Source organism: Pseudonaja textilis, chromosome 6, assembly GCF_049901715.1.
Source record: "Pseudonaja textilis isolate UNSWEBS1 chromosome 6, rPseTex1.2, whole genome shotgun sequence".
NCBI classification, from domain to species: domain Eukaryota; kingdom Metazoa; phylum Chordata; class Lepidosauria; order Squamata; family Elapidae; genus Pseudonaja; species Pseudonaja textilis.
The window spans coordinates 54,634,532-54,655,532 of NC_141995.1; the positions used below are offsets into that span (position 1 = coordinate 54,634,532).

Consider the following 21,001-nt stretch of genomic DNA (forward strand, 5'->3'; position numbering starts at 1 on the left):
AATTCCCTGTGGTTGTTAAGTTAGTAACATGGTTGTTAAGTGAATCTTAACTGACTTCTCCACTGACTTTGCTTATTGGAATGTCACAAAAGGAGTTCACATGACCCCAGGACATGGAAATCGTCATAAATATGTGTCATGCCCCTGTTAGAATCTGATTCTGAGGGAGAGGAGGAACAGCCGACAGGGAGTGGGAATGTGGCTCCAGAGGTTGTGGAGGTGTTGTATTTCAAGGGAAAGAGAGGCTTAGACCAGGGCATGCAATTAACACGTTTATTGAAGGAACAGTGGTTGTCGCGTCTGCCAGCCAACGGGCAGACTAGCTTGCGAACAACGGCTGGCTTGGCTTGACAGCCGGCTTTTTATAGTCGGCTGTCAAACGACGCCAGCCAATAGGAACGGTTGTTGAACTTGCTTAACGAGTGGACCCGGTTGGAGCCCCAACCGGTTCCCAAGACATAACACCCCTTCCCCCCAGATGGGAACACACATAATCTTTGAGATACGCCGGTGGTCTGTGTTGGCGACCCGAGCGACGTAACTCAGGAGATTCATTGGGCGAAGACAAGTTCGCGGACCCCAGGTCAGGGTACGTAGGGTGGCGACCAGGGCTCGGTGCAGGAACTGGAGTCAGTGAAAAGTCTCTGCCTTCACTGGGGATAAACGGTGGTGCTCCCGGCTGGCAGTCCCGGTCTACTGCCTGCTCTCTCTGCTCCGTTGGTGAAGGTTGGTCACTCTGGGAACCCCTAGCTGGACCTTGGAGTGGCGCCTGCGGCTCTTCTGGTGGAGACGGGTCTGGGCCGGTCAGGCTGCTCCGTCGTCTCCGCAGCTGGTCCAGGTGTCTTCGCCACACACGACCGTCTTCAAGTTGGACCCGATAAGATCTTGGACCCGTGACAGCCACGACTTTTCCGGCCACCCACAGTGGGTCCCCCGCGTAGTTCCTAGCAAACACTAGGTCCTGAACTGCAAAATTCCTGGCCAGACTGTCAGACCCCAAAGGGGTGTCTGGGCAGTAGTGGGGGTGCAGCCTGTCTAAGGCAGTCCTCAGGCGTCTCCCCATCAGCAGCTCAGCCGGGGATTTGTTCGTAACTGTGCACGGTGTGGTATGCTGGCTTAGGAGGAATTGAGACAGTTTAGAATGCCAACCCACTGGGCCGAATCTGGCTAATGCCTCCTTGGCTGATCTGACTGCCCGCTCAGCCAACCCGTTGCTGGCGGGTGGAAGGGGGCCGTGAGGACATGTCTGATGCCTAGATTTGTGACATACCTACTAAATTCTTCGAGGTGAACTGGGGGCCATTATCGGATACCAGTGTGTCAGGGAGCCCGTGAGTTACAAAAAGGTGAGTCAAGGCTTTAACAACTGCCTGTGTGGTGGTCGTGTGAAGTAAGGCCACATCTATCCATTTTGAATAGGCGTCCACGACCACCAAGAAGGTCTTGCCGTGCATTGGCCCGGCCAGGTCGATGTGAAGCCGTGACCACGGGGCATTGGCACTTCCCCACTTTGTGGGTGTGGCGGTTGGCGGGCTGCCCTAGATTCTTGACAGGGTCGACACGAGCTTACCCACTTGGCGATCTGATCGTCCATCCCGGGCCACCAGACGTAGCTTCGAGCTAACGCCTTCATCCGCACGATTCCTGGATGGCCCTCGTGCAGCATCTTCAGGACGGGTATGCGAAGGGTGGTTGGTATGACCACTCTGGTACCCCACAATAGGCATCCCTGCAACTTAGAGAGCTCTAGCTGGCGAGTTTTAAATGGGGCGAAATCAGCTGAATAGTTAGTTTCCGGCCACCCCCTCCCTACCCAGTCCAGAACCTGGGCGATTGTTCTGTCCTTCTTGGAATGTGATGCTATGTCGTCTGCAGTCACCGGTAGGTTTAGTTCGTTTACATCAAAAATAGTATGCACAGGAGCTGGGTCCTCGACTGGGGCTGGCAAGGGGCAGCGGCTGAGGGCATCAGCGTTGTTTAGATTTTTTCCGGGACGATAGACCAGTTTGTATGAGTACGCCGCCAGGAATAAGGTCCATCTGGTCATCCTAGGTGACAATATCTGTGGGGTTTGCTTTTCCCCTGATAATAATCCTAAAAGCGGCTTGTGATCAGTGATAAGTTCGAATTGGTGTCCGAATAGAAATTCGTGGAATTTTTTGACTGCTGCTACTGCAGCCAAGGCCTCCTTATCAACCTGGCTGTAATTTCGCTCAGTCGCTGAAAGGGTTCTTGAAAAGAAGGCAATTGGTGCCTCGGAGCCATTGGGAAGCCTGTGACTTAAGACAGCTCCTATCCCAAAAGGGGATGCGTCTGCGGCTAGGACCAAAGGAAGGCGTTGGTCAAATTGTATTAAGACAGCCTCAGAGGTGAGTAGAGATTTGACTGCCACAAATGCTTGGTTTTCTTTGGTTCCCCAGTGCCATGGTGTGTTTCTGTCTAAGAGTCTGTGCAATGGTTCAGCAACTGACACCTTGTGTGGGAGAAATGAAGCGTAGAAGTTCAATAACCCCAGGAAGGCTTGTAACTCGGTTTTGTTGGTAGGCGTGGGCGCCTCGTGGATGGCCTTGACTTTCGATTCCACCGGGTGGATGCCTGAGGCGTCCAGCCTGTAGCCTAGAAAGTCCACCTGTCTAGTGGCGATGGTACACTTCTCCCGTTTTAGTTTGAGGCCATGCTGCCTGAACTTCTCTAATACTGCCCTGACTCTCTGGATGAGTTGGGGTCTGTCCCTGGCTGTGACTAAGATGTCATCGAAATAAGGCACTACGCCGGGGAGACCTTGGAGGATTCGCTCCATCAGTGATTGGAAAATACCTGGGGCTACACTTACGCCAAACTGGAGGCGCTTACATCTGAATGCCCCTCTGTGTGTAACTATGGTCTGTAAGTCAGCTGTTTGGTTATCCACGGGAACTGTTGGTATGCCTGTGACATGTCCAGTTTGGCGAAAATGGTGCCAGGTTCGAATGTGTGTAACAGGTGCTGAATGACTGGGACTGGATATGCGCTAACCTGTAGATAATGGTTGATTGTCGTCTTGTAGTCAGCACAAATTCTTAGATTACTGTCTTTTTTTAGCGGGGTGACTATGGGGGTCTCCCACTTAGCGAAATCTGTGGGTTCTATCACCCCTTGTTTTAGTAGTTTGTCTAGTTCCGCGTCCAATTTGGGGCGGATGGCGAAGGGTACTCTACGTGGTTTTAAACGAACGGGGACTGCCTGTGGGTCTACTGAGAAGGAGATGGGAGTGCCCTTATAGCAGCCTAACTCACTACTAAAAACGTCAGAGTAGTCTGTAAATAAGGAGTCAACATCAGAAGTTGAGACAGCATGGACTCCTTTTATACTAAGGCCGAGAGAGGGGAACCAATCCAACCCCAAAAGACTAGGGAGGGCACCATTAACAACCACTAAAGGCAAATGGCCTTTAAAGGTTTGGAATTTCACGAGAAACTTGCCTTTCCCGAGGATGGGGATGTTCTTTCCTTGGTAGTCTCTCAAGGTGAGATGGCACTTTTGAAGCTGTTTCTTTGTCAGTCTGGGCTGGATCTTCTTAAGCGTGTCCCAAGATATGATTGAGAGCGCTGACCCCGTGTCTACTTCCATGCGGCAGGGATTACCTTCTAGTAAAACAGAAAGTGTAATTTTATTGGGGGTGTAGAGTGTGTGGTTGGCTTGGTAGCAAGTATGGCATTTTTCTACTTGCCTTCGGGGAACAGGAGAGGAAGGAGATCTTAGTGGAGAGGTGCGCGCTGCCTGGCAGACTCTTGCGAGGTGACCTTTCTTGTGGCAGTTGTGGCAGGTGGCGTTTCGGAACCTGCAAGATGCCCGGGAATGGGAACCTCCACAGGTCAGGCATAAAAGAGTTTGTTTTGGACCACTGTTGTTTCTTGGCCTCGCTCCTACCTGCGGCTATCTCGTTGGTTTGAGGCGATGCACATCAGAGTATTCTGCCGGGTCATCCTCATTTACCGCTTCTTCAGAGTGTACAGAGGAAGTGCTAGGTCTGGGAGCGGTGCCCTGGATCTCAGCTGCGGACTGTGCTGCAAGTTCTGCAGCTAAGGCTTCTTCAACTGCCTGGGGGAGGTTTAGGTCTCTTTTAGCCAGCAAACGCCTCTGGAGTTTTAGATCCCTCACCCCACAGACGAGTTGGTCTAGCAGCATGTCGTCCAAATAATTCTTGAACTCACATTGTAGAGCTGCTGTCCTCAGGGCTGCCATATATTGATTTATGGATTCCCCCTCAGCTTGCTTCCTCATCCTAAAAGCGAAGCGCCTAGCAATCTGAGATGGTTTTGGGGAGTAGTGGTTGGATAGCGTTTCCACCAGCTCTGCCCATGGGACATTCCCTATTTCTCGTGGGGCCAGGAGTGCTGTGGCAGTGTCATATACTACAGCCCCACAGTAGCTGAGGAAGTAGGATTTCTTCCTCTGCTCCGAAGCTTCAGCCAGTCCAATGGCATCGATAAAGTGGTTGAAGCGATTTTTATATGAGTCCCACTTTTCCTCATCGGGTTTGAAAGGGGGGAATACTGAATTGACATTCATTTTGGATCCCTCAGTCTCTTGGTAGACTGGTCTGCCTCACTGGGAACTCGTTGTCTTGGATTGATGTTGCTTGGGGGCGTGGGCGGCTGTGGCTACAGTGCCCTATTCTCACTCAAGGACTTCGGCTTGTCTGAGGCGCTTGAATTTTCGTGCTCTTTTGCTAGCGTTAGGCGGCTGTGGCTGTGGTGCTGTACTGACAGCGCTTTAAATTCGAGCCCTTTTTCTTCTTATTATTAATTCTTTCTTCTTTTTTTTTGGCGAGGCGGCTGAGGCGCTCGCAATTTCACTGGGGAGTCTTCACTTAGAGACGGCTTCTGTAATTAGTGCCCAATTGTAATCGAGGTGGCTGAGGCTCTCAGCGCTGTAGCTTGCTCGGGGCTGCAGCTAAGTGACAGCCGTTAGAATTTTCGCGCCTTTTTTCCACGCGCGCGGGCGGTTGCGGCTTCAGCACCCGACTTTCCCTATCCGTGGTGCTCTAACCGACGCGCTTTCTCTGATAACGCCCGGCCTTCTCTAACCCGGTTGATCTAACCTGAGCTTTCGCTTTTGCGCTGACAGGCTGCTGAGTCCGATGGCTCGGTAAGCAAACGGCAAGCGGCTGCGGCTTCTGAAGACAGGCTTCTGAGTCCGAGGCTCGGCAGCAAAACGGCAAGCGGCTGCGGCTTCCGCTGACAGGCTCCTGTTCCTTTAGAAAATGCTCCTGGCTAGCCTTCACATCCCACCTTCGTCGCCAGTGTTGTATTTCAAGGGAAAGAGAGGCTTAGACCAGGGCATGCAATTAACACGTTTATTGAAGGAACAGTGGTTGTCGCGTCTGCCAGCCAATGGGCAGACTAGCTTGCGAACAACGGCTGGCTTGGCTTGACAGCCGGCTTTTTATAGTCGGCTGTCAAACGACGCCAGCCAATAGGAACGGTTGTTGAACTTGCTTAACGAGTGGACCCGGTTGGAGCCCCAACCGGTTCCCAAGACATAACAGGAGGAGGCTGGGGAAGGGCAGTCAGAGGAGGACCCAGGCCCATCCCCTCTCAATCCTAGGGCACGCAGGGAGGAGAGAATAAGGGGGAGACGTGGTCTACTCTGGAGGAAAGGGCCTTGATCCTCTTCATGGGCTGCAGCTGTGACAACTGAATAAGAGAATAGACATGCGTACAGGCGAGCGCTGGAAACAAAGCATGGAAATATCTCTAGTCTGTCGTTCCTCTCTGAGTTTGGCGTCCTTCCCAGTGTGTGTTCTGATATCTGTGAACGTCTTCAAGCCCTTATCTTGCCTGGTTCCCTTAATTCCTTCAGTGTGGTTTGTGTGGTTTTTACTCTTTATAATTTATAGGCATTTTTAGTTTAAATGGGATTTCCTCCTTTTTGCAACTGTTTGTGGGGGAATTTTTTGTCTCCAGTCAAGGATATTTGGAGCTTGGAAGCAAAGTGAAGGAATAAAAGGGGCTTCACCTGTTTTTGTGATTGTGTTTATTTTGTATCCCACCCTGGGTCATCACAATATGAGTCAGTTCCAGAGGTAGGTATTCAGCAGGTTCTGATCAGTTCTGGAGAACCAGTGGTGGAAATTTTGAGTAGTTTGGAGAACCGGCAAATGCCACCTTTGACTGGAGATTTTGCAGTATCCTTCGCCTGCCACGCCAACCAAGCCACGCCCACAGAACCGGTAGTTAAAAAAATTTGAATCCCACTACTGGTCAGTTCCCAAGTATTTTGAATTTTGTTCCTGGGATCATCGGGATGCTGCAATGGTCGTAAGTATGAGAACTGGTCATGAGTCACTTTTTTCACTCCTCTTGCAATTTCGGTCACTAAATGAACTGTTGAAAATCGAGGACTGCCTGTGCATATCGGCTGGCCAGTGCCCACATTTTGATCACATCGGCATACCGCAAGGGTGATAAATGTGTGGACCGCTAGTCATCTTTTCTTAGTGCTGTTATAATTTCAAATGGTCACTAAATCATCATTATCGTTTAATGGCCCCCTAATCCCGCATGGGGCGGAATCTGGGCAACTGAATGGAACTGAGCGTTTACTGCCTGGATGCCCTTCCTGTTGCCAGTGTGGAGTTTTGTTCAGCAGATATATTGCCAGTGTGCCCAGAGAGAGAAATATCTGCCGCTACCTAGGATTGATTGTGAGGTGAGAGCTCTATCGTTGGCCACCGCACCACTCTTCAAACCGTCACTAAATTAACGGTTGTAAATTGAGAACTACCTGCACTGCATTAGAATTGCTAATAAATAATGCAGTCTTGATATTTCAAAGAGGCAAGAAAGGAATCACTAGCCACTTTCCACGAATGATGTAAAAGGAAATCTACTACGGATTTAGGAACCAGCTAAATAAGTTTCCCACGCCTTCTCAACAAGATGAAAAAAAAAAAAGCCATCATTCTAATTATAGATATCCTGTCCACGTCTATTGTAATGGTAATGTTATCTATTCTTGAAGGGGAAAGGAAGAGGAAAGAAAAACCTCAAAAATTATTAATCAAAGTCTGTAGAGAAATTGCACTGCTATTTATCCTGTTTATTTGTAAGTTTTAGGCATAAGAAATATTAACACATCCCTTTGTGCTTTGCAGTTTGGATATTATTCCTGCTGATCAGAAATGTACATTTCTTTTGTAAAAACGAACTTTTATTCCCAAGCGAAGTAAAGGCTCTGACACTTGTGCACGCTACTAATAAAGGAGAATATTTGTAGCCCAAGGTTGACATGAGGGGTCAGATTACACATTAACAGAGTTGGAAGGGACCTTGTAGGTCATCTAGACTGGGATGTTTCTCTCTGTCATGTGTGTGTGTGTGTGTGTGTGTATGTGGGCAATGGTATATGCATAATGGTTACCTTTTGAGAGCTGAATGCAACAAAATTTCATCTTAATGTATGCTAATTAGTGTACATTTAAAGTGACAATAACTTTTTTATACTCTACTCTATACTCTCCAATCTTTTCTATTTCTATTTCTATTTCTATTTCTATTTTGATCCTATCCTATCCTATCTTATCCTATCCTATCCCATCCTATCCCATCCCGATTCTATTCTATTCTATTCTATTCTATTCTATTCTATTCTATTCAGAAAGTTCGATTAGACAATCCTTCTGATATCATCTATCTCTACAATTCTTTAATTCCAGGACATTACCAACTTCTCTATAGCGAAGTTCAGTGGAACAGTTTTTAGTGCTGCTAGTCAACAGCACTTTAAAAATAAGATTAGGAAACCCTATACCAATTCAAACAAATGGTTGTCCAATCTCTTCTTAAAAGCTTCCAGTGCTGGAGCATTCAGAACTTTTGGAGGCAAGTTGTTCCACTGGTTAATTGTTCTGACTGTCAGGAAATTTCTCCTTAGTTCTAGGTTGCTTTTCTCCTTGATTAGCTTCCATCCATTGCTTCTTGTCCTGCCCTCAGGTGCTTTGGAGAATAGCTTGACTCCTTCTTTGGGGCAGCCCCTGAGATACTGGAAGACTGCTATCATGTCATCCCTGGGCCTTCTTTTCATTAAAGGTTTACTTGGAAACAAAAATGCTGAGGCATTGCCCATTAGATCAGTTACTGTGGTCTTACAGGTAACTCTTTCAGGTAGACTGCACTGACTGATCATGACCAGCCTTTAAATAATATATTGTATAGGCTGTGAGGCAGAAATACAAAATTACCTTTAAAAACAGCTGGTGAAATGGTTCTTTTTAAAATAAAAAAGAGATTTGTTTATCCTCCATACTCCTTGCTGCAGGATTTTTCTCCTGTCTGAAATAGGATTTTGATCTTGCCGACAATTGCCCCCTTCTGTAATAGGATGATCCTGCCAGAACTTTGTCAGTAACTCCTTGGTTTATTTGTAGGATTTCAGCCTCAGTCCTGCAAAATCCTCAAGAGGATTGATTTTTTTTTGGAGATGGAGCGCTGGAACTTTGAATCGTGCCCTCCGACTGTTTGTTTTGAAAACAAAATGGCCAGCCAAGCTAGGAGAAGAGAGCCGTGGATTGCACGGTCACTTGATATTATAGCCCAAATGAACGTGCTACCTGGTGTTAATTGAGGCTGTTCTGGACCTTAAAACCATTAGCTGATTATAAAGCAGACAGATAACTCCACAAAGCATCCGTACAATGTCTTTTTATTGGTTCATCAGGCATCCTCAAGATTACTCACAGTTACGTCGAGATTCATCTCAATGTCCAACTCTTTGCATAGCTGACTTTCTGGTGTAAAAGGACCATTCTCTTTTCATTGCGATAATGGTGGAGCGAGGGGGTAAAGCAGCCGCATGAGGCTGGGTCCAAGCAAGAGTAAAGGAACCTCCCTCAACCCACCAAGGGTCAATTCAGTGACCAATCAGGGTTACAGATGTGGCCACATGACATGGACTATATTTCCCAGGATATGTTAATTACATTTACCATGATGCATTCCCTTAAGGGGACAGTTCCCAATTCCTAACTAACTATCCCAATTCCCAATTAACCATAAACTGTCTGGAAAACACAGAGGCCATCTTCAAATGCATTTGATGAGTTGCTCCAGATGCCACTGCTGGGGAAGGCATGGCCTACCAATTGTGTCCCTGTAATTCTGCAGGTAAAATGGTTGGGTGGGTGATGACGGGGCATCTCCATGCTAGTCAGGAAAAAAAATGGACACATTCTTATGGCAGCTGTATTTTGGGCTTAAGCTTCATCTTTCCAGAGATTTCCTGCCTCTCAGGATCTTGATTTTTCTTCTTCCTAGGACCATCTAGGATCTAGAATAATCTATGTTAGGGTACTTTCATACCAGAGATGGGATTCAGCAGGTTCTGACCAGTTCTGGAGAACCAGTAGCGGAAAGTTGGAGTAGTTCAGAGAACCGGCAAATACCGCCTCTGGCTGGCCCCACCCCCATCTATTCCCCGCCTCCAAAGTCCCAGCTGATTGGCTGGGTCTTCTTTGGTTGCCCTGCACAGGAGAACGTAGCTGGAAAGCAGGTTAAGTGGGGTGGGGAGGGAATGGGGATTGTACAATATCCTTCCCCTGCCATGCCCACCAAGCCACACCACACCCACCACGCCCACAGAACCCGTAGTAAAAATTTTTGAATCCCACCACTGCCTAGTTTGCTTTGCCTTGAAGGACTGATTTCAATACACTCCCTTTGACTCCCTTTGCCCGTTGCCATATTAGAAGGAAGTATAATAACCAAGTAAAAACCTCTTTTCCAGTGCAAATTTGCTCTTGTAATGGGGAGGAAATTAGTCTGTACAGTCCCCTTGGTGTCCTTTTTTCTAACAACCTGCCTCGTTTGCTAGCTACCGAAGTTCTGTTGTGCCGAAGATAATTTTCTTTGTTTTACATGACTGAATTTGAACCTGAACAGAAAGTCTCGACGTTTTGTACAGCCGCTATTGCTTTATGCAGGAAAACACCATCTTCACTTTAAGATTTTATAATAGTTAAATTAAAACAAAATGCACACTTCTTATGTTGTTTCCTGTCTTTTTCTCACATGCAACCAATCACTCACTACAATACACTTCTACCTACGTAAACTTCTTTCTTTTGAAATTTATACTTTTTCTTAAGGCAAAAGTTTGACCCAGAGTCAAACTCTTATCTTTCTGCTCTTATTCCTCTCGCCATTATAGTATGCCGACAAATGGGTGAGGATTAAATTTGTACTGCTTAGTTCTATCATCCATGACTCAAATGAAAATACCAAGCTATAATCTACCTAAAGGGGTGATTAGCTTACAAATAGCTGGCGCTTGTGCTATCACTTGTGGGGTCAATCCATGTTGTCTTACACAATTCAGCTTTAAGTTAACTATCACAGTATGTTTGCATTTCATTCTTTTTTTTTTTCACCTCACAGCTTATCTTTTCCCTTTTCTGTATATATCCGTCTGTCAAGTGAGATTAACACTTCCTTGGCTAAGTGAGGCTGACGCTGCCCCAAATGGTAACATCTTCTTCCAGGTGGATTGAACTCCTAAGAGTTCTCCTAAGAACTCCGATCTCCTGGAGATTCTTTGAGAGCTGCATGCAATGAAATTTCATTTTAATGTATGCTGACTTGTGTACATTCAAAGTGACAATAAAGCTGTTCTAAGTCTTTATGTCACTTACTAGGCAACAATGTGGAAGTACTTTGAATGCTGCGTTCTTCTGGATGTAATATTTTTTTAAAAAATCCTGATCTAGCCTCCAGCTGGGGTTTTATTAGTGGTCTCCCCTCCAGAATAAGAGAGTTGGATATGATCTTAGAGGTCTTCTGGTCCAGGGATCTGCAACCTTAAACATTCGAAGAGCCATTTGGAGCAGTTTCCCAAAGAAAAGAAAACACTGGGAAGACTCAAAACCCGGGTGAGCATGGCCAACTCAACATCACTCCCCACCTAGTCACATGACCCCATCATGCCTACCCTGGTTTTGTGGCTCCTGGTGTTTTCTGTGGGAAATGGGTCTCTCTCTCTCTTCTCTCTCTCTCTCTCTCTCCCTCTCCCTCTCTCCTCTCTCCCTTCCCCTCTCCTTCCCTTCCTCCCTCCCTCCCTCCCTCTCATTTCTGTTTTTTTCTGTGTGTGTTTTACCTTCTCAGGCCAGGCAAGGAGTGACTGGGAGGGGAGGGTGAGGGGCAGGAACAGCCAGTGTTGGGATCATTCAACAGGGAGCCACAGCAGAGGGCCCAAAGAGCCGCATGTGGCTCCAGAGCTGCAGGTTGCTGACACCCGTTCTAGTCCAACCCCCCTGCTCAGTTAGGAAGCCATTTCAGACAAATGGTTGTCCAATCTCTTCTTAAAAACTTGCAGGGTTAGAACATTCACAACTTCTGGAGGCAAGTTGTTCCACCGATTAATTGTTCTAACTGTCAGGACATTTCTCCTTAATTCTAGGTTGCTTCTCTCCTTGATTAGTTTTCATCCATTGCTTCTTGTCCTGCCTTCCTTCAGGTGCTTTGGGGAATAGCTTGACTCCCTCTTCTTTGTGGCAGCCCCTGAGATATTGGAAGACTGCTATCATGTCTCCCCTAGGCCTTCTTTTTATTTTTCCCCCCAGTCTCAACCCTTTCAAAATCAGGGAAGGCTGACCAGATGCTGCAACCTATTATAGGGACTGAACAATTGAACTTAATATCAATTATTCTCCCAACAGCTTGGTGGTTGAGGTAGAAGGAGCTGATTAAAATTTTCCTCTCCAGTTACTATCATTTTAAAATGACCTTTTGGGACTGAACTGAAGCCAGTTTAAGAAAATAGATTACAACCAATTGGGTATTTCTACCCTAGTGAAAAGGAGGACTAGAGGTAAGATGATAACAGTCTTCCAATATTTGAGGGGCTGCCCCAAAGAAGAGGTGGTTAAGCTATTCTCCAAAGCACCAGAGAGCAAGAGAAGAAATAATAGTTTGAAACTGATCAAAGAGAAACTGATCAAAGCAACCTGGAACTAAGGAGAAACTTCCTAATAAGTGAGGACAATTAACCAGTGGAACAGCTTGTAAGTGCTCCAACACTGGAGGTTTTAAGAAGAAACTGGCAAGCCACTTGACTGAAATGGTATAGAGCAGTGGCCCCCAACCTTTTTTGTACCATGGCCCGATACCAGCATCACAAAATGATCCACAGACCGGTACCGGCATCAGCACACGTGACCAAGGCAAGGCGAGCCGAGCGACCGGCCAGCCAGCCGTCCCCCGCTTCTCCCCGCCACCTTCAACTCCTCCTTTGTACCTTCTCACGGTTGATGGGCTTTTCGGGCTCTTTCTTAATCTCCTCCTGAGTAACGTGAGACTCCACCACCATCAGGATGGCCCTTCGTTCGAAACTGCTCCCCCCCTTCGACAAAACTAAGGCACGAGGATTCCTTCAGCACCCAAATGCCGCTTTCCAACAACCGACAAGCTCACCCGGAAGCACTTTTTCAAGTGCCATCAAAACAAGATGGCGGCACCCAAGCAAAATAGGCGGCCCGGTACAAAATGATCCACGACCGGTCCCGGTCTGGGGCCTGGTGGTTGGGGACCACTGGTATAGAGTCTTCTGCTTGAGCAGGTTGGACTAGAAGATCTCCAAGGTCCACTGTGATTCTATTTTGACTCTGATTGTGAATTTTCACAGGGAAGTTAAATGATGAGCTGGAATCCATGTTATTATTATCTGTCCAAGAGTAATGTTACCAGGGCCGGCTAATATGGGTGGAACCCTTCTCTACTCCCCGCCAACTTCCATTTCACAGTGAGCAAGTCATCAATTCAGCTTTCTCTAATTCAGAGGTTTCCATGTTTGGGGAAAAAAAATCTGCTTAATTATATCACTTTAACCTTTCTAGCCACTTTAGATCCATTGCTTTTTGTTTCATTTAATTTGTTTCCTATTTTTTTTTCTCCCGTAATCCATCTCTTTAAGTCGGATAGAATATGACTTAAGTTTAGCCTTTCATCTTCAGAGCTTTAAAAGCAAACAGTATAATGCACAGATACTTACACCATACCCACAGCGTACACCTTTAACACAAACAACATATTGCATTCTTTTGACATCAGCTTATGTTTCTAATAATATTTTTTCAGAAAATATTTTGACTGGAGGGGGAAAAAAGCTGAATTCATGGCAATGACAAACGATTGTCCTCCAAAATTAAGCTACAAACTTTTCAAGATCAGGTCCTTTACCCTCAACTTGTTGACAGATCCTTTTTAAAAGGAGATTGTTGTTTGCCTTTAGAGTTGTTCTGCTCTTACTAAAATTACTTGAAAGATCAACTTTCTATAGGTAAACAAAGCTAACTTATAAATCTCTTTAGCCAGTGTTTGTCTAAACTAAATGGGCAGGGCCATGGCAATTGATTTCATGGAGTATTATCCTAACCTTGTAATCTTACAAACCAAGAAAAAACTATGTGTTGAGTTCTTGAAGCCGCCATAGAAACTAGTATAATAGTTTTAAACATTAAGTAATGACTTTAGTTTTCTAAATAGAAGTGTATTAAGATAATCAATGTCCTGTGTATAAAGAAAAGTAGAAGCAGAATAATGAAATATATTGAATATATTTGAAGAATAAAAGAAAGGGATTTTTTTTCCCTGATGAAATCATACATATCACACATACACACCCAGACACATATGCGAGAGAGAGAGAGAGAGAGAGAGAGAGAGAGAGAGAGAGAGAGAGAGAGAGATAGAGAGAGATAGACATTAGATAGATGATAGATAGAGATAGATAGATAGATAGATAGATAGATAGATAGATAGATAGATAGATAGATAGATAGATAGATGATAGATAGATAGATAGATAGATAGGCAGGCAGGCAGGCAGGCAGGCAGGTAGGTATTGGAGAAGATAAAGAAACAGAGATCAAAAGAAACATTGGAGATGAGATAGAGAGAGAGAGAGAGAGAGAGAGAGAGATGGATGGTGGATAGAGAGAGGGCAGGAGAGAGAGATTGGATTAGAAGATCTTCAAGTCCCTTCCAACTCTCTTATTCTGTATTCTGTACAGATGTTATGAAGTCATCACAGCAATGTCACAAGCGGGTCTAATGATGTTCTGACTCTTGTGACATATGTGGTGGTCTTGTGCAGAAACCCAAAAGTATTGGAAGAAAATTAAAACTTGGTTGGAAGAAATCACTAAGGAGCAGATCGAATACAAACCAGAGTCCTTCCTACTAGGGATTTTTGATAAGCAAATCTCCAAAAAAGCCAAATACATAACAATACACATTTTAACAGCGGCCAGATTAGCCTTCGCTCAACAGTGGAAACAACATCAAATTCCATCAGAAGAAATGATTATTGAAAAAATCTCAAAATGTGCAGAAATGGATAAATTGACTTTGGCGCTAAAAAACAAAGACACTTCACTATACTACGATAGCTGGAATTGTTGGTATAATTGGATCTTGTGACATCCTTCATCCTTATTGTTTCTATCTCAAGGGTGCTCATGTAAAAGAACAGAGCTGTAGATTGTGCTTTGGACCCAACAGGTTGCTCTTTCTTGTACTTGAAAGCCAGGTATTCCCGTAGGGGTGATAACTGCTGGGGCAAATAGTATTCCCATGGCCTTTCCCAGCAGCTGGGAGCTCCTAGACACTCTGGGTCTAATACCTAATTGCATTGGGACACAGCAAAGGATTCATGCAGCCAGCTGTGCCCGAAATATTGAGGGGAGGAAAAGAGCTATGGAAGCTGTTAACTCTTCCACCCACTGGTAGTTTCAGTGGGACAAAGAATTATATCACTGGAGGCATCACCACATGGAGCTCCTGTTATTTCAACTCTGCTATAGGGATAGTGAGGGTGATAGAACCCAAGAAGCACATCCTCCATGTTTATAGATAATTATTTTTCAGATGATGGTTCTTCGAGTCTGTCAGTTCCTCTGGGCTTTACAGCAGAGAAGGAGAGCAAGATTGTTCTGACCTAGGCTTCCTCCAAAAGCAGCAAGCAGACTTTTTGTCCCGGCAAAATCCTTTTTATTAAACAAAGGTGAATTTCCTGCATTCACTTTCAGCCAAAGGCCTGGCAAACAGTCTTCCAAGGGTCCTAATTAGGAGAACAGACCTTATCTAGCCTGAGGAACTGCCAAGTAAATATTTTCAAATGCAGTGCTGACAAGGAAGGACTTGGCACAGAGATGCACAGACAGATCTTCATACTGCTGCAACAAACGAATTGTTTCCTGAAAAAGCCCCCTCCCCCTTTGCTCCTCTTTTAATCCCTATGGGAGAGGCCATTCACCATCCACCTGAGCCTTTACTCCCAAGTCAAGCCTTGTTCCTTAGCTGTTTCCTTCTTCTGGCAGCTCTGCACATGCGCACACTGGGAACAGGCTCCAGCTGCTCCCTACCTCACTGCTGTCTGAGTCCGAAGGCAGTTGACAACTGCCAGCCTGCCCTGGCCCCATCTCTGCCTCTGACGCAGAGCCCTCATCCGAGCCTTCCTCAGCTTCCAGGACTGGCCCAGGTTCCTCCTCAACCTCCTCACTGTCCAACTCTGCTGCCAGCTCTACTAGCCTCCAGCAGGCCACAACAAAGACATGACCCATGAAGAAGTGGGTCACTCACACACGGCATCTCACCACTCCACATGGGGAGGGTTCTCTGTTCATAATGCAAGCTCCCCTCCCCAGGAGTATAGTTCCAAATATAGTAGCTGCTTAACTGAGCGCAAAATCTCAGGGGAGAATCTAGACCCGTGATGGCGAACCTATGGCACGCATGCCACAGGTGGCATGCAAGAGCTTATTTGTGCTGGCACGCGAGCCGCAGGCAAACTTACCTCACTGCACATGCATGTGCCTCTCAGCTGATTTTCGGCTTCCCAGAGGCTTGAAGAAAGCCTTTGCAGGCCAAAAAATAGGCCCGTTTCATCACTTCCTGTATTTCTGGAAATACCGGAAGTGCTGAAAACGGGCCCATTTTTCGGTCTGCAAAGCCTGCAGAAGTTTTCCTCAAGCTTCTGGGAGGTCAAAAAAAGGCCTCAAACAGGCCAAAAATCAGCTGGGAGACGCAGTGCAGGTAAGGGGGCAGGGGGGGGGGGAATTGCACATGCATGGGGGCCCCCCATACATTGTCTTCTGGGTGCTGGCACACAAGTGAGAGAGAGAGAGAACAATTTTTGGCACAGAAGTCCAAAAAGGTTAGCCACCTTTCTAGACCTATGACGAATTGGTGTTGTCAAAGCAGTAGCTGGCTGTAAGTTTTGCCATCCTTCATAAATCAATTCTTAAGGTCTTCGCGATGTATCTCCCCTCCCCCACCCCCTCTCTTTATGCAATACCCCATGAAGACCCCCTAACCGCCTTTCCCTTTTGTCACAAGCGCCTGCTGTAATTGCATTTTTCTACTCCATCTCACTCTGATGCATAACATCAAAGCCTCTCTCTCTCTTTTTTAATTAAATTGCTCCCTACTTAACTGTAAGAGGTAGGTTGAACTAAAGCAGAAAGCAGTTCTGCCAGGGCAGAGCTTCTGACAATAATTAATTACATGTATCATAACTGGAATATTTCCCCATTCAGTCGTGAGAGGCAAGTAACCGTGACTGATGAGAAATAAAAGACGAGATCAATGCAGGTTAAAGCTATTTGTGGCTCCTGCCGCAAATATTTACATGTTAAGATTTCCAGGAAAGCTTTTCAAGAAAAGGACCACTCTATGGGTGAACCATAATCCTTCCTTCCTTCCTTCCTTCCTTCCTTCCCCTCCCCCTCTCCCGCCCTCTCCGCTCCCATTTTCCTTCCTTTCTTCTTCCTTCTTCCTTCCTTCCCCTACTTCGCCCTTCCCCTCTCCTTTACCTTCCTTCCTTCCTTCCTTCCTTTCTTCCTTCCCCATCCTTCTTCCCCTCCCCCTCTCCCTCCATCTCCATTTTCCCCTCCCCTTTTCTTTCCTTCCTTCCTTCTTCCTTCCTTCCTCCTCCCCTACTTCTCTCTTCCCTTCTCCTTTATCTTCCTTCCTTCCTCTTTCTTTTTTCCTTTATTTATTTCTCCTTCCTTCCTTCCTTCCTTCCTTCCTTCCTTCCTTCCTTCCTTCCTTCCTTCCTTCCTTCCCTCCCTTTCCTAGCCCCCTTCCCTCTCCCGCTTCCTCTCTCTTCCTTCATACTCCGGAAATAAGCTGTTCCTTCGGCTTAACCTTTTGCATGTATACCCAGAGTGGGAGTTTATGAGATAACAACATTAGAAGGTGTTCTGTATTAACATTCTTGTAAACTCGCATTCTGATTGGTCCACCCGGACTGCAACCCGATTGGTTCACTGAACGCCTGTGATTGGAGCGCTGAGAATCTACTGCGATTGGCCGAGCCGATCGCGGGAGATTCAAAGCGCTTCCATTGGCCGCCGAGCCGCCAGCCGGCTGTATAAAGCCAAGCGGCTCGCACACTTTACTGTCCTTGTTCAGAAACTACAATAAAGAGCTGACTGTTCACTTTCGCGTCCCGCCTCTTATGTGACCCGATCCACCGATCTAACAAAAGGGACCTTGGAGGTCCTCTAGTCCAGGCCCCTACTCAAGCAGGAATCCATACACCATTTCAGACAATTGGCTGTCCGGTCTCTTCTTAAAAGCCTCCAGTAATGAAGCACCCACAACTTCTGAAGGCAAGCCATTCTACCAGTTAATTGTTCTCACTGTTAGGATTTCTCCTTAACTTTTAGGTTTCTCCTTAACTTTTAGGTTGCTTCTCTCCTTGATTAGTTTCCATTCCTTGCTTCTTGTTGTACCTTCTGGTGCTTTGGAGAATAGCTTGACTCCCTCTGCTTTGTGGCAGCCCCTCCAATATTAGAACACCACTATCATGTCTCTCCTAGTCCTTCTTTTCACCTGGACTAGATGTACCCAATTCCAGAAAACGTTCTTCAATTCAATTAGCCACTGATTTATTGGCATCACAATTCCTGGAAGCTGTGAAAATTTGAGTGGCACTGAATTTGCCCAAATTCTTCAAGCCTGTAGACTGTCCATCAGGTAAAGATGGATGACACAGTAAAAGAGGAAAGGATAGGACAGAATGGATGAACCCTGGAAAGAGGCAAGCTGAAGAGGCAGCAGGAAAGTTGGCATTTAAAAAATATATATATATCCTGGGTCTGCTTAGAGAGCTAGGAAACTGACAACTTATAACATATTCGGAAGTAACTTCAGGAGGCCAGTTTATTTATTTATTCATTTTTAATTTTTTTGTAGATAATTTGTATAACCGCCTACTTGCTCACAGCAACTCTAGGCAACTTACAGATTTTTTTTAAAATGGATTGAATGTATGAGTTAAGAAGAAGAAGAAAAATGCGGAGATGTTTCATAGTTGAATGGAGGGGTGTTATTCCCACTTTCCAAAGGAAAGTTCAAGGAAAGTAGTTGTAAATAGCGCTAGTACACATTATACGAGTATAAGAACTGAGGCTGTGAGAGCCAATACTGTGATTATAGAGACATCTAGTGTTTGAGCAAATGCTGTGAACGTTTTGTGTGTGAATTTTTTTATTGCTAATAAAGTGGTACCTTAGCACGTGACTGTTTTGAAACTCATCAGATTTGATACTCGACGCATTTTGATGTGAAAATGTTGGCCCGGTACTCGTTGTTTGTTTGGTACTCAACACACAAGGCAGAACTTGTTTTTTGGCTGCCTTCTGACTCACTACACTATTCCTAATTGGAGGGTAAATTGTTTGCTACTCATCGTTTTTGGTACTCATTGTGCCTCACGGAACCAATAAACAATGAATACTGAGGTAATACTGCACAGATAGTGTTCAACTTACAACCACAATAGAGCTCACCATTTTTTTATTACATTTTTTATTATTTTTACATACAATAAATCCATTTCAATTGTGTGTCGATTAGATACATATTTCATATGCTTACAATTATTAATAATACCCTTCTTATCAATATAACAATAGTCACATTCTCATATAAGTAATATCCAATATATCTGTTTCACAAACTTCTCTTATTGCATTATAAATACATCTAGTCCATTTTAGTTTGTTTTATTTTCTAACCATTGATAAAACAAATCCCGTACCGTATAATATTCAGATTCTTCTTTTTCTTTAACGTCTAATGTTAATCTATTCATTTTTGCACATTCAAATATTTTTTTCAATTACTTTTCCCTCTATCTTGTCATTTTTTCAATTCTGAGCAAATACAATTCTAGCTGCTGTTAATAGTATAATTATGTTTTTTCTTTACTGTAACCTTCAGGTACCATTCCTAATAAAAATATTTCAGGTTTCAAATCCATATGTTGTTTAATCATTTTTTCCAACCATGTGTGTATTTTAATTCAATATCTTTTCGTTTCTATACAAGTCCACCGCATAGGGTAATATGTTCCTGGTGTTTGATGGCACTTCCAGCATTTGGTTGATTTATCTTTGAACATTTTCGCTAGTTTTTCTGGTGCTAAGTGCCTTCTATACAAGTTTTCTTTATATGCTGTCAATATTGTTAATTTATAATTCCTGTCCCATAGCTTCTGCCATTTATCTAGTTCTATAGCATATCCAAAAAAAATTGCCTATGCTACCATTGTTTCTTTAACTTGTCCATCTTCCAACTTAACACTTCGTAAATAACAGTATACTCTTTTAATCAATCTATCCTCTGTTTCTGTTAATATTTTGTCCAACTCTGTCAACTCTTTATTAATCCCTTCATCTTTAATGTCTTTTTCATACCTTGATTGTATTTGCGTATACGAGTACCAATGTACCTCTATTCCTTGTTCATTCAATTCTTGTTTTGTTCTGAGCTCACCCTTTTCATTTAAAATGTCATTATATCTCACAACGCTTCCCATTTTACAAACATTTGGATATACAAGTTGAGCTCAACATTTTTGTTGCTAAGTCTATTATGATGGATCTTTGGTGGAATGAAGGTTTCCTAAATGAAGGCCTGGAAAATCTCAGGTTTGTGGATGGGATGTAATGTGGCATCCATTGTCTCTATTGCTATTCCCCTTATAGTAGGAGTAGAAGGCAGTTTCACATAATACAGAACCTGATTCTTTAACCAAAAAGGTTGGGGATTGAATCTGAAGTGGACATGTAGTCCTTGACTTACAGAAGTTCATTTAGTGACCATTCTTCATACTTACGACCATAGCATCCCCATGGTCATGTGATCAAAACTCAGACCCTTGGTAAACGACTCATATTTATGACGGTTGGGGTATCCTGAGGTCATGTCATCCTCTTTTGCGACCTTTTGACAAGAAAAGTCAATGGGGAAGCCAGATTCATTTATAACAACTGTGGCAAGAAAAATTACAACATGGGTTAAAACTGACTTAACCAATGTCTCCCTGAGCAACAGAAATGTTGGGCTCAATTGTGGTCATAAGTCAAGGACTTCTATATATTGAATGAAATTCAATGTAAAGTAAAGTCCTACACTTAGGCAAGAAAAACCAAAAGCTCACATATAGGTTGGGTGAAACCAGGCTCAGTAGCAGTAACTGTGAGGGGTCTTGGAGTCTTAGTGGGTCAGCTAGCTAAATAGGAGCCAGCAGTGTGCAGCAGCAGCTAAAAAAGTCAATGCAATCCTAAGTTGCATTAACAGAGGGATACAATCAAGATCAAGTGAGGTTCTAATACCACTCTATAAAGCCTTAGTAAGACCACACCTAGAGTACTGAATCCAGTTTTGGTCACCATACTATAAAAAGATGTTGAGACTCTAGAAAGAGGACAGAGAAGAGCAACCAGGATGATGAGGGGACTGAAGGCTAAAACATGAAGAACGGTTACAGGAACTGGGCCTGGCTAGTCGAGTGAAGAGAAGGACCAGGGGAGACATGATAGCAGTCTTCCAATATTTGAGGGGCTGCCACAGAGTGGAGGAGGGGTCAAGCTATTTTCTAAAGGGCCTGTAGGGCAGACAAGGAATAATGGATGGAAACTGGAAAAAGGAGAGATTCAACCTGAAAATAAGGAGAA

The 21,001-nt window shown here is 44.7% G+C and overlaps 1 long non-coding RNA gene across 1 annotated transcript; it reads right to left on the minus strand.

Moving 5' to 3' along the window:
* Positions 1-259: 259 nt before the first annotated feature.
* On the minus strand, positions 260-1,161 carry LOC148125483 (uncharacterized). The gene is made up of 2 exons (XR_015744222.1): positions 792-1,161; positions 260-734 (listed from the first exon to the last, which is right to left on the minus strand). It is a non-coding gene; the product is annotated as an uncharacterized LOC148125483 (long non-coding RNA).
* Between the last annotated feature and the right edge of the window lie 19,840 nt (positions 1,162-21,001).